Source organism: Loxodonta africana, chromosome 1 (genome assembly GCF_030014295.1).
Source record: "Loxodonta africana isolate mLoxAfr1 chromosome 1, mLoxAfr1.hap2, whole genome shotgun sequence".
Classification (NCBI taxonomy): Eukaryota; Metazoa; Chordata; class Mammalia; order Proboscidea; family Elephantidae; genus Loxodonta; species Loxodonta africana.
In genome coordinates, this window is record NC_087342.1 from 82,604,936 (window position 1) to 82,615,949 (window position 11,014).

At 39.9% G+C, this 11,014-nt stretch overlaps 2 non-coding genes across 2 annotated transcripts; one reads left to right on the plus strand and one right to left on the minus strand.

Annotated features, from left to right (window-relative positions):
* Positions 1-4,074: 4,074 nt before the first annotated feature.
* Positions 4,075-4,150, minus strand: TRNAF-GAA (transfer RNA phenylalanine (anticodon GAA)). Its single transcript has one exon. It is a non-coding gene; the product is annotated as a tRNA-Phe (tRNA).
* Positions 4,151-5,382: 1,232 nt separating this feature from the next.
* TRNAL-AAG (transfer RNA leucine (anticodon AAG)) lies at positions 5,383-5,464 on the plus strand. The gene has a single exon. It is a non-coding gene; the product is annotated as a tRNA-Leu (tRNA).
* Positions 5,465-11,014: the final 5,550 nt, after the last annotated feature.

The following is an 11,014-nucleotide window of genomic DNA, read 5'->3' on the forward strand; positions in this document are numbered from 1 at the left end:
TAAAGTTTCACTTAAAGCAATATAAATTTTTTTTTTTGTAGAAAAGTCAAACAAGTACATATGTTTCTTATTTAGCCTTCCTTTAGTGCAAGAAAAGGCTGTACATGCAGAATATAATGGTGATTGTGATGAACAATTTGTTGGAGTAGTGTTGGCTCCATAATTTCAAAGTAGGGGCAAGTTTACCTAACATTAAAGGGCAAAAGGAGTTGTCTTGAAGTCAGAATTTTGTGACCTGTGGAGTGCCAGTATAAGGTGTCTACAAGGAACTCATTTCATATATGTAACTATACAGTTAGTTAGAATCAAAGAGAATTTTAAAAAAGATATATCATGCAAACATTAATCAAGAGAAAACACAAGTGGCTATATTTATATTAAATAATGAAAACTTCAGAATGAAAAATTAACAAGGACAGAGATAGACATCACTTAATGATAAAAGGGTCATTCTTCTAAAAGGAACAGGAAGTCACCAACTTACAAGGGGGTTCCGTTCCAACGACTCCTTCGTAAGTGGGTTCTGCTGTAAGTCGAATATTTCTTTTCTTCTTTTTAGTTTTCATTATTATTGCCTTTTATTATCAGTATCTTTATAAATCCAAGCTTTATTTGACTTGGGAAGTTGGAAAAATTACATACAATCTTATAGATATGGTGACAGTAACAAATTACATGCTGTATTACACATTGCTAATGGGGGGGGAAACAGTTGTGTGTTTCTTTGTAACATTAACATGAGATAATTTGGACTACCTGAATAGCAGTGTTAGATGTGTTATGCACGAAACAACAGAGGTGCAAACTAGGTGAAGAAAAAAACTGATTGAATAGAAAGATGTAGACAAATCCACAATTATCTTTGGAGTCTTCTAAATAATTCAAAAGCAAATAAACAGAAAATCAGCAAACATATACAAGGACTAAAAAAATCCATCAGCTGACAGACCTAATCAACATTTATATTAAAACTTCACCAAACAAGAGCAGAATACACATTCTTTTCAAGTCCCCATGGAACATGAATCAGGATAAAGCATATAGTCTGGGCCATCAAAGAAACCTTAACAAATTTAAAAGAATTGAATCATACAAAGTGGGTTCTCTGACCATAATGGAATCTAAAAATCAGTCACAGAAACATAAAACAAATTTTCCAAATTGGAAACTAAGCCACACGCTTTTATATAATCTGTAGGTCAAAGAGGAAGTCTCAAGGATATAAAAATACAACATTTCAAAATTTGTGGGACACACTAAAGCAGTACTGAGAAAGAATTTTATAGCATACAGAAGAAAATTTAAGTGAACACAGAAGAGAAAAGCCTCACATCAATTATCTAAGCTATCACTTGAAGAACCTAAAAATAAAAAAAGAGGGGTACGGAAGAGCAAAATAAACTCAAATCAAGCAGAATGAAGGAAAGTGTAAAAATAAGAGCAGAAATAAATTAAATTCAAAGTAAACAAAATGGAGAAAATCAATGAAACAATAAGTAGGTTCTCTGAAAAGATGAATAAAATTAACAGACCTTGAGCAAGACTGCAAAAAAACAGAGCAACCAAAAAAAGAGGGGAAAACAAAGTGTCAGAACCAGGAATGAAACAGGAGATGTCATTATAGGCTCTACAGACAACAAAACAATAATAAAGAAATACTATAAACAATGCTACACGCTTGAATTTGACAACTTCCTTGAAACGGACCAATTGCTCAAAAAACTCACTGTCACTACTCACCCAATATGAATATGTATTTTCCATAGCACTATGTTAAGGATGGAAACCCTGGTGGTGTAGTGGTTAAGTGCCAGGGCTGCTAACCAAAAGGTTGGCAGTTCAAATCTGCCGGGCGCTTCTTGGAAACTCTAAGGGGCAGTTCTACCCTGTTCTATAGGGTTGCTATGAGTCGGAATCCACCCTGTGGCATTGGGTTTGGTTTTGGTTTTTTATGTTAAGGATATTTGATTTAGTAATCTTAAAACACCTCTGCCCAAAAAAGAATCACCAGGTCCAGAAAGATTAAGATAGTCCAACAAATATTTAAAGAGTTAACACAAACTATGCACAATCATTTCCAAAAAATAGAAGAGGAGGAAATACTTCCTAGTTCATTGTATGAAGCCCCTATTACTGTCCCCACGTGAGCCTTTCAATTTTTCCTACCGTGTTCTTAAGGTGCCTGCAGCTAACAAGTGGATAACATGAAGAAGAGCTAACACATGAAATGACCACATTACCTCTGTTGATAAAATGCATCCTAAAACAAATAAATAATTGACCCCAGGAACACAACCAACCCGAGGCCAATCAGACTTGGAAGCCAGGCAGTCTCTCTCCTGACTATCTGCTGTGGTTATTTTCGAGGGAGAAGAAAATTGAGAAGTAATGACATCCCAGATGGGAGTGCTGGGAGCAAACATCAAATTCTGTGTCTTCCTAAAGACGCTTTGACTCAACAGGAATAAGTACAGAATTAGAGACATTTTTGAATCCACAACACATTAGAAAGTTACCAGCAGTGGACTGGAAATTCCTAGAACTTTACTGGACATACAAAGCAGATGTGATAAGATTGACTGTGAAGGAAAAGAGTCAGCTGCTGTTCTTTACAAAGGAAGTATTCACTATACCTGTGACCCATTCACCTTTTATTTGTAGTAGTCCCCACTAAGGCCAGTGTCCCAAGTCAATTCTTAGGTTACTCGAGTATCTTTTATTTATTTATTTATTTTAGTTTTCATTATTATTGCCTTTTATTGTCAATACTTTTATAAATTCGTTCTTTATTTATTTTGCATGGTTGGCATGAGAACAATAACATAACCAAGATTGTAGGCAGAACATACTACTAATGACAAGATGTATAGCCAAAAAAAAATGAGAGTCTTAAGTGTGGTTCATTGTAACTCAAATATGGCCTAGGTCGGAAAGTACCTGTATCTATCTTCCGTTTTGACAGAAAAACCTTTCCTTTCTTCTTCATATGGGCCTACCTCCATTTGATGTTAACTGAGGTTTCCAGTACATGTTTTATTTAAAGATTTAAAATAAGGAGGAAAATAGAGTGAGTGAGGAAATCCAGGAAAATTAATATTACGGAATATCAATTGCGAATGTGTTAGTTCTAGCTATTTCTTCTCCTTTCGTATTAGGAAAGCTTCTAATTCCCTGACAGTCTTCGTTACCTTGCCCAGAGTTCAAGCTGCTCGCTCATCTAAAAAGATTCGGGACTTACAGCCGTCCATCCCTCATTTTTAGATCGAGCGCTGGTACAGAAATCGGTGGGCATTAAGACGGGCTTCTCTGCCTTTGCTCCATCCTTTGGCCCAGAAAATACAATGCACTAAAGACAACTGTAGGTGGGACCCTTCCCCCATCCCTTTTTCTGCCTTTCTGTCTCTTTAATAATACGACAAATGGGAGCCAAGGCGAACCCCCTGTTAGTGTGCAGGCTTTTGTGTCGGGTGTGTCCAGTGATTCCGTTGGGATCCGGTTCTTCATTTCTCTCCTTTATTAACGTCTTTCTTCCGTTGTCACAGTCTCCTTCGGGGATGTAGGGGCTCACAGCATGTGAATGCAAGAGCATTCAAAGAAATCCACCGGGTTATGTTTTTACTTTCTATGTGTGCAGAAATAGTATGGAAAATATTAGAACTACATCTGTATTCCTTCAGGGGGAAAAATAAAAATAAAACGGTTGCTGTTGAGTGGATTCCGACGCATAGTGACACGATAGGACACGATAGAACGGCTCTATAGTATTTCCTAGAATTTGCCAGTGGCCACTTGGTTGGTAGCCGAGTTCTCAGATAGTGGACTACCCGAGGGCTCCATTCTTTAAAGAATGACTTTAAACAGTGTTGAAACAGAGGAAAACTCCGGAGGTGCTGGGGATCGATCCCTAAACCTCTAACATACAAAGCATGCCGTCTACCACTGAGCTACGCCCTCCTTCCGGACTTGTTTTTGCTTAACTTTATTTACAGTTAGTTTTATTAGAATCCTAAAGCCCTGGAATGCAACTGTTATATAAAACAGGGATGATAATAATTATGCAAAGGTCAACACAACTGCCAAAACCTGGGATTGAACCAGGGACCTTTAGATCTTCAGTCTAACGCTCTCCCAACTGAACTATTTCCTCAGCCGAGTGGGGGGAGGAGGGTGGGGGGTGCCGTTTTAGTTATACGTTAAAGTATTGTTTACAGGACTCGTACGTTTATAAATTCAAATCTCATGCAATATTATCTACTCACAAATCTGAAATTCTATGAGGTCTGTTGCCGTCCATGTCTGAAAAGCGTGATCCAATTTTTGAGGACTGCGCATAGGTTGGTAAAGGAGGAGTGGGAGGAATGGCAGGTAAAACAGGAAGAGGCGTCTCTGCTTGGTAACCTCAGGCTGTCCCATGATCCAAACACTACTCAGAAAACTAAGAAAATTCCAAAAGAAGTGATCCAGGCTGTTCTTTCTCTCCTCTTTCAGTCCTTCCTTTTCTGTCCTATTCTCTAGTAACACTGGAATGGGGAACAGAGGATTACTGAGCACGTTAGTGTGGTGAAGGGCTTCTTGCTTTGGAGTAGAAATGGGGAAACATTTAAAGGGAATCCATCAAACAATGTGTTTATTTTCATATGAATACGCAAAAAGTGTTTTCAAAAGGAGAAAGAGTGGGAATTCTAAAAAGCAAATGAGCTGCATGATAAAACAACTTTCGTTGGAGGTTTTCAAACACCGTGTTGTAGAAAACATCCCACACCACACACATACACCTAGTTGAATTAAAATCCCAAGAGTATCGGTAAGAACATTTCTTACAATCGCCTACAGAATTCCAGTTTCTTGTCTTTAGAGCTTTAAATGAAGTCGTAAGGTGGTCATTTCACACCACATCAGATTCCTGAGGGAGATACAGCCAAAGGGCTATGTGTGGGGGTGAGGAGAGGGAGAGGAGAGAAAGATAAGAATAGATAGATGCATCTGGATTATTTATGTTTGCCATTGGAGGTCAATTCAAGAGGCTTCTTCTGCTTGCCAAACCAGAAACAAGGCACCAAGAAGGGACTCAAACTTTCAATCTTCTTATCCAGAATCGGAGGCATTGTCCATTAGGCCGCTGGTGACATTCAGCAGGTCACTTTTTATCTCTGTGCCTCATATTCTCCGTCAGGAAAATGGAGATCATAGTAACAGTACCTATTATTGAGGCAGTTTAGAGAACTGAATGACAGGAAATGTAAGGACAGTGCATGGCACATCACAAATTTCCAATAAATTTTAGACGAGAACTGTGTAGAAATCTTCTAGGAAATGTATAACATAGTGGAAAACAATCTCGTATCTTGGCAAATATAATGATTTGAATCATGCCAGGTGCAGGGTAGCGTGGCCGAGCGGTCCAAGGCGCTGGATTAAGGCTCCAGTCTCTACGGAGGCGTGGGTTCGAATCCCACCGCTGCCAATTCTATTGTAAATTGAATCCATCAGTGAACGAAATTATCAAAAACCTAAGTCGGAATCGACTCGATGGCACTGGGTTTTTTTTGTTGTTGTTTTTTTTTAATTTGTTGTGATGCAGTGGTTTCTGACTGATAGCAAGCCTATATACCCCAGTGCGAAACTGCCCTGTAATGTTTCCAACGACCAGCTGGTGAATTTGACCTTTTGGTTGGCACCTGAGCTGTCAACAACGGCGCTGTTGGAGAACATAAGCAACGCATTTATCTCCCTCATAGTAGGTCAAGATCAATTACGGTCTTTTAAAGAAAATGAGACTATCGTCTTTTCTGATTATTCTTTATATCTAAGAACAGTATTTCGTGTCCAAGGGGTAAACCTTCATGGTTTTTAAAATGTTTATATTGAAACAAATATAACTCATATATTTACAAATTACAAACACCTAAGACTTTATACACAGTGAAAATCTTCCCTTTCACCACCTCACCTCCACATTCCATCTGCACCGGATTCTGCCTGTTCAGGCAACTCTATTAGTCTGGGGTTACCTGCAAGGAATATTATTCGCGTAAGCAAGCCAGTACGCAGTTCCCATGGCGTCAACTCTGACTCATGGAGACTCCACTTGTACCAGAGTTGAACTGCGTTTCATAGGGTTTTCTTTTTCTTTTACGGAGTTCTTTTCAAAAGCTCTGTGCTTGGAATAGCTAGGTCGGAAGTTTCTAGTTTAAAATACCAATGAATACGAAGTTCTGCCAACTGTGAAAATTTTAATTACACAGTCAGAGTCTCTGAAAAAGCCCCCTCCCCACCCCCATAATAAAGCAAGCAGGGCCTGTGGGCTGGGTTTCAGTTTCTCCTTCATTTCCTCTACTGGAAGCCTCTGGGGCAATGTGGCTCTCCCCCCTTAGCCTGGAGAACCCGGGTGGTCCTTCCCCTCTTGTTTTCTTGCTTAATCTGAAAATGGAATCATGTGATATAGCACTTCTTTTCAGTCTAAACCCGTTGGCAAAAAACAAAGTCCGTTTCAATGCCAGATTCGTTTCATTACCTAATGCTAAGTCAAATGAACAACTCGTCTCACTTTCCAATGCTGTGTATAGCAGAATCATTGGACATGGTGTTTGGAAGCACTACTCCATAGGGATTTTGATGGCTGATATTTTGGAAGTAGATTACCAGGCTTTTCTTCTGAGGTGCCTATGGGTGGACTCCAACTTCCATTCTTTCAGTTAATAGCCCCAGCCAATTAAGTTTGCTCCACTCAGGGACAAATAAGCCAGTAAAAAAAATAGGAACCTATTATTTTTTCCACATTTCACGCTTTTCAAACCTACTCTATTGCACATTACATATTAAGGAAACTAATATTTCCCTATTATGTAGTAGGGAAATTACAAATATTTTCTCTAGAATTTATTCTATTTTTTTTTTTTTTTTTTGGTCTTAGGCATTTTTGTTTGGGTTTTTGGTTGTTATTATTTAATTTTGTCTCGCTTTTTTAAGAGAATGGAGGTGTATTCAGGCAAATTTTTTTCAATGTACTGAATTATGTCAAGCTTTCATTATTTCTAAGTTTTGTGTAAAAATTGGTTTTCTACCCAAAGTTATGCAAACTTTCCAGTATTTATATTTGGTTTTGTTTTTCATTTTTACCTTTTAATTTTATATATATTTCTACTTTATTTAAGTATCATAGATAACATACTGATATAAACTTTATATTCCTTGATGACTACCCAGTTAGCCCAAAATCATTTATCTGAACTTTCCATTTTGCTACACCAATTACAGGTGGAACTTAAATAGCAATTTCTTTTACAAATTCTGGTGGCTCCATTGGACCAGGTAAGATCCAGGTGGACTAATAACAATGGCTTGTTTATTCTTTGTTAATATCTGAAAGTGTCATTAACCCAAGGAATCCCCTTGACTGCATCTGGTTTGAACTTTTCTGTTTGTTGGTTTGTGTTATGTCTACACAAAGGTCTCTTGGTGACAAAAACAGTTTGCACTCAACTAGTAACCTAAAGGTTAATGGCTGAACCCACACAGTGGCACTGCAGAAGAAAGGCCTGAGAATCTAACTCTATGAAGGTTAAATCCAAAAAAAAAAAAAAAAAAACCCTGGGGAACAGTTCTACTCGGTAACACATGGGGTCACCATAAGTCAGTGTCAATCTAATAGAGTGCAATGGGTTTGTTATTATTGTTATTGTCATTAATGTATTAACACAAAGTGGTGGCAATAAACAGTGTGGGGGACCAGACCATTGTGGCATGCTGGTGAGAATGTATATTAGGCAAAATCCATCAGAATTGGCATTGTACATCATGTAGATTGCTCCAGCAATTCCATGCCTAGGAAGTACTAACACCCACTTGGCATGTCAGATACAGAATATTACTTACTGCAGCATGTTTCTATGGGCAAAATATATATTATGACATATCCATAAAATGAATTCTATGCTATCAAGCAAAGAAACAGCTTTTTCTGTATTGATTTGGAAATTACTATAACGTATCTGAAATGGAAAACCCAAAATGCCCTAGAAGGGTTTGCAATTTCCTTATTTGTATAAAAAAAAGATGGAGGAAATAATACCCCCGAGAGACTAAGTTTGCTGTACAAGGAGGAACTGGGGGACTGAGAGGGTTGGGGGAGAGTCAGCCATGAGACTTTCACATTTTTTACAGCGGCGACGAATTTGATCTTTTGTTGGTCAAGCAGGGACGCTGGAAAGCTGAGTTCGCCTCCTTTGCTGTCTCTTTATGATACCCGGATATCACAAAGCCCAAAGACAGGCAATAAATAAATAAATAAATTCCAGGAGAGAAAAAAAATTCATCTTCAGAAAATTATTAAAAATCACACGGCTGACAAGGCGCCCGGACGGTAACCAGGCTGAGGTGAAGCCTCTTGTCAGCTGCGTCTGCGGGTTGGGTGTGGGCAGCGGGAAGTTATTCTTTACTTCCGCAACCAGAGAACAGAGGAGCTCCTGCCTCACCAACCTGGAAATCCAGTCACGGTTGTGTGTGAGTGTGTGTGTTGTGTGTAAATATATGGGTTTGTGAGACAGTTTCCTTGTTGGCAGCAGATCTTCCAGTTTTTGATGCAAGTGTCGACGGTCTTATTTCCCAGATCTGAGAGCCTGCGTCAGTTTGCAATTGACGCGTGCCTTGGCGTCTTCCCCATGACCCGAGAAGACCCAACTTGCCAGGTCTTATCCCACTAACGCAACCTGGGAGAGGTCCCTGGATCTCCCCTCTCCTGTCGGCCTCCCCTACTCATCCCCTCAGGTGTTTCAGTCCCCGCGTGTCCTAAGGGCCTGGGGCCTTGTAGCCTCATTTCGACTTCCATCGCCCTTCTACAATCGCACGCGTGACCTTCTGAGGTCAGGTTCACTGCTATCCGACCCGGCCTTCTGAGCATCCGGGTGGTAGGGGATGCAACAGGGGACCGGAGCAGGGGTCACTGCAGTGTGCAAGGGCCGGGTTAGAGACCAGAAGACTTCACTTGCTTTGCCAGTGAATGACCTACTGCACTTCAGACTAGCCTTGGGTGAGTAGAAGGCACTGTGGGCTTGCTGGAGCCATAGGATTCTTCACTGTAGGAGGACTGTACCTGCATCCAGGAACTCAGTGTGGCCAGCAGGCCCCGCTTTTCCTCTCCCTTCTCCCAAGAGGCTGTACACCTCTGGTTTTCTGATTAGAGTCATTACAGCCCTCGATTTTGGCATTGTAGGATTTAAGGGAGCTATGGTTTTGGGGGAGATTCAATCGCTAAATTCCACCCTCCCAGCCTTATCTTCTCTTCAGTCTGGTCCCCTACAAATCACTGCTTGCTCTGAGTGGGAGTGACCATCACTTGGCAGTCTGAGTCTCACTGGGATTCCTTTGTTAGAGACCCTCACTTAGGGCATCCTAATGAAGAATCTAAATTACAAAATATGAGGCGTAACAACAGAGAAGTTTGTTTTTCCAAACTTATATCCAGTCTGGAATAACTGGGCTGCCTCGACTTTTACTGAGGGTTATCTTTGGACTAATTGAATGATTGGCTCTGACACTCAAGCAGATCAAAACTTTTCCTGCTGTATTACTTTTACAGCACATGTGAGTAAGCAAAACTTCTTCCTGCTTTTGCCCAAATTCTCAATGTAAATAGATATGGATCGTGTAGATTTTGCAGCAAGAATATTTCATCTAATTAGACAGGACAAAAATAGTACTAAGCCATGCATTTCTGTGAGCTCTATGGCTTAGCCATTTAGAAGTCTTGTCATGTGAATAAGAGATCCTGGGTTCCATTTCTAATAAGACCTTGGTGTTTTCCTCTCCATGGAAAACCAATCTCCCCTCTATCCCCCTCACCCCTAAATTCTCTACCTTACTTATTGTACTGTATGTTCAGATTCTGTTCATCAAAAGCAGTTGTGGCTGCAGAATTCTCACTCCGAAAAGAAAAGTGATATGCCCTAAGTAACTTTTCATGTAAGTTTTACATTAAATTATGCCAGTTCTTGTTCTCCAACATATGTTCATTGAGCTTCTACTATGTGATATGCACAGATTCAAAAGTTACACAGCTGTAGCTAGCAATATATTATTTGCATTTACCCTCACATCTGCAAGACTTTTGTTAACAATCACAGCTAAACATACACGGGTAAAAATGCAAAATAAAATATGACCATGGCTAATCTTTTTAAATATTATAATACAAGAAGTCTAAAAATATATCACATGTCCATTAATTGGAAACTGTTTGAATAATCTATGGTATATACATACAGCTGTGTTCTGGATTTATTTGTGTCCCCCTCAAAAAGATATGTTGGAGACCTAACTCCCAGTATCTACGAATGTGATCTTGTTTGGAAATAGGTTCTTTGAACATGTGATCAGCTAACGTGACATGACGTCATATTGGATTAGTGTGGGTCCTAATTCCATCTGAGTGGTATCCTTATAAAAGAGGGGAAAAGACAGAGACACACACAGAGGAAAGATGGCCACAGAGTTCTGCTGCATGTGTAAACCAAGGGACACATGGGTTTACCAGGACCTGGAAGAAAGAAAAAAGGATCTTCCCCTAGAGCCTTCATAAAAACATAAGCCTGCTGTCGCAGTTGTTGAGCACTCAGATGCTAACCAGATGGTCAGTGGTTGGAACCCACCAGCCACTGTGGGGAGAAAGATGTGGCAGTCTGCTTCCATAAAGATTAAACCCCCCCACTGGGCTCTAGTGGATTCTGACTCACAGTAACCCTGTAAGAGAGAGTGGGACTGTCCCCACAGGGTTTTCAAGGCTGTGAGTATTTATGGAAGCAAACTGCCACATCTTTCTCTAGCTGAGCTGCTGGTGGGTTCCATCAAGGTGCCAAACTCTTAAACACTGTGCCACCAAGGTTCTCTCTGTAAAGATTATAGCCTTGGAAACACTATGGGGCAGTTCTACTCTGTCCTATAGGGTCATTATGAGTCAACTATGAGTCAGAATCAACTTGATGGCAATGAGTTTTTTGACACCCTGTGTTTGAACTAC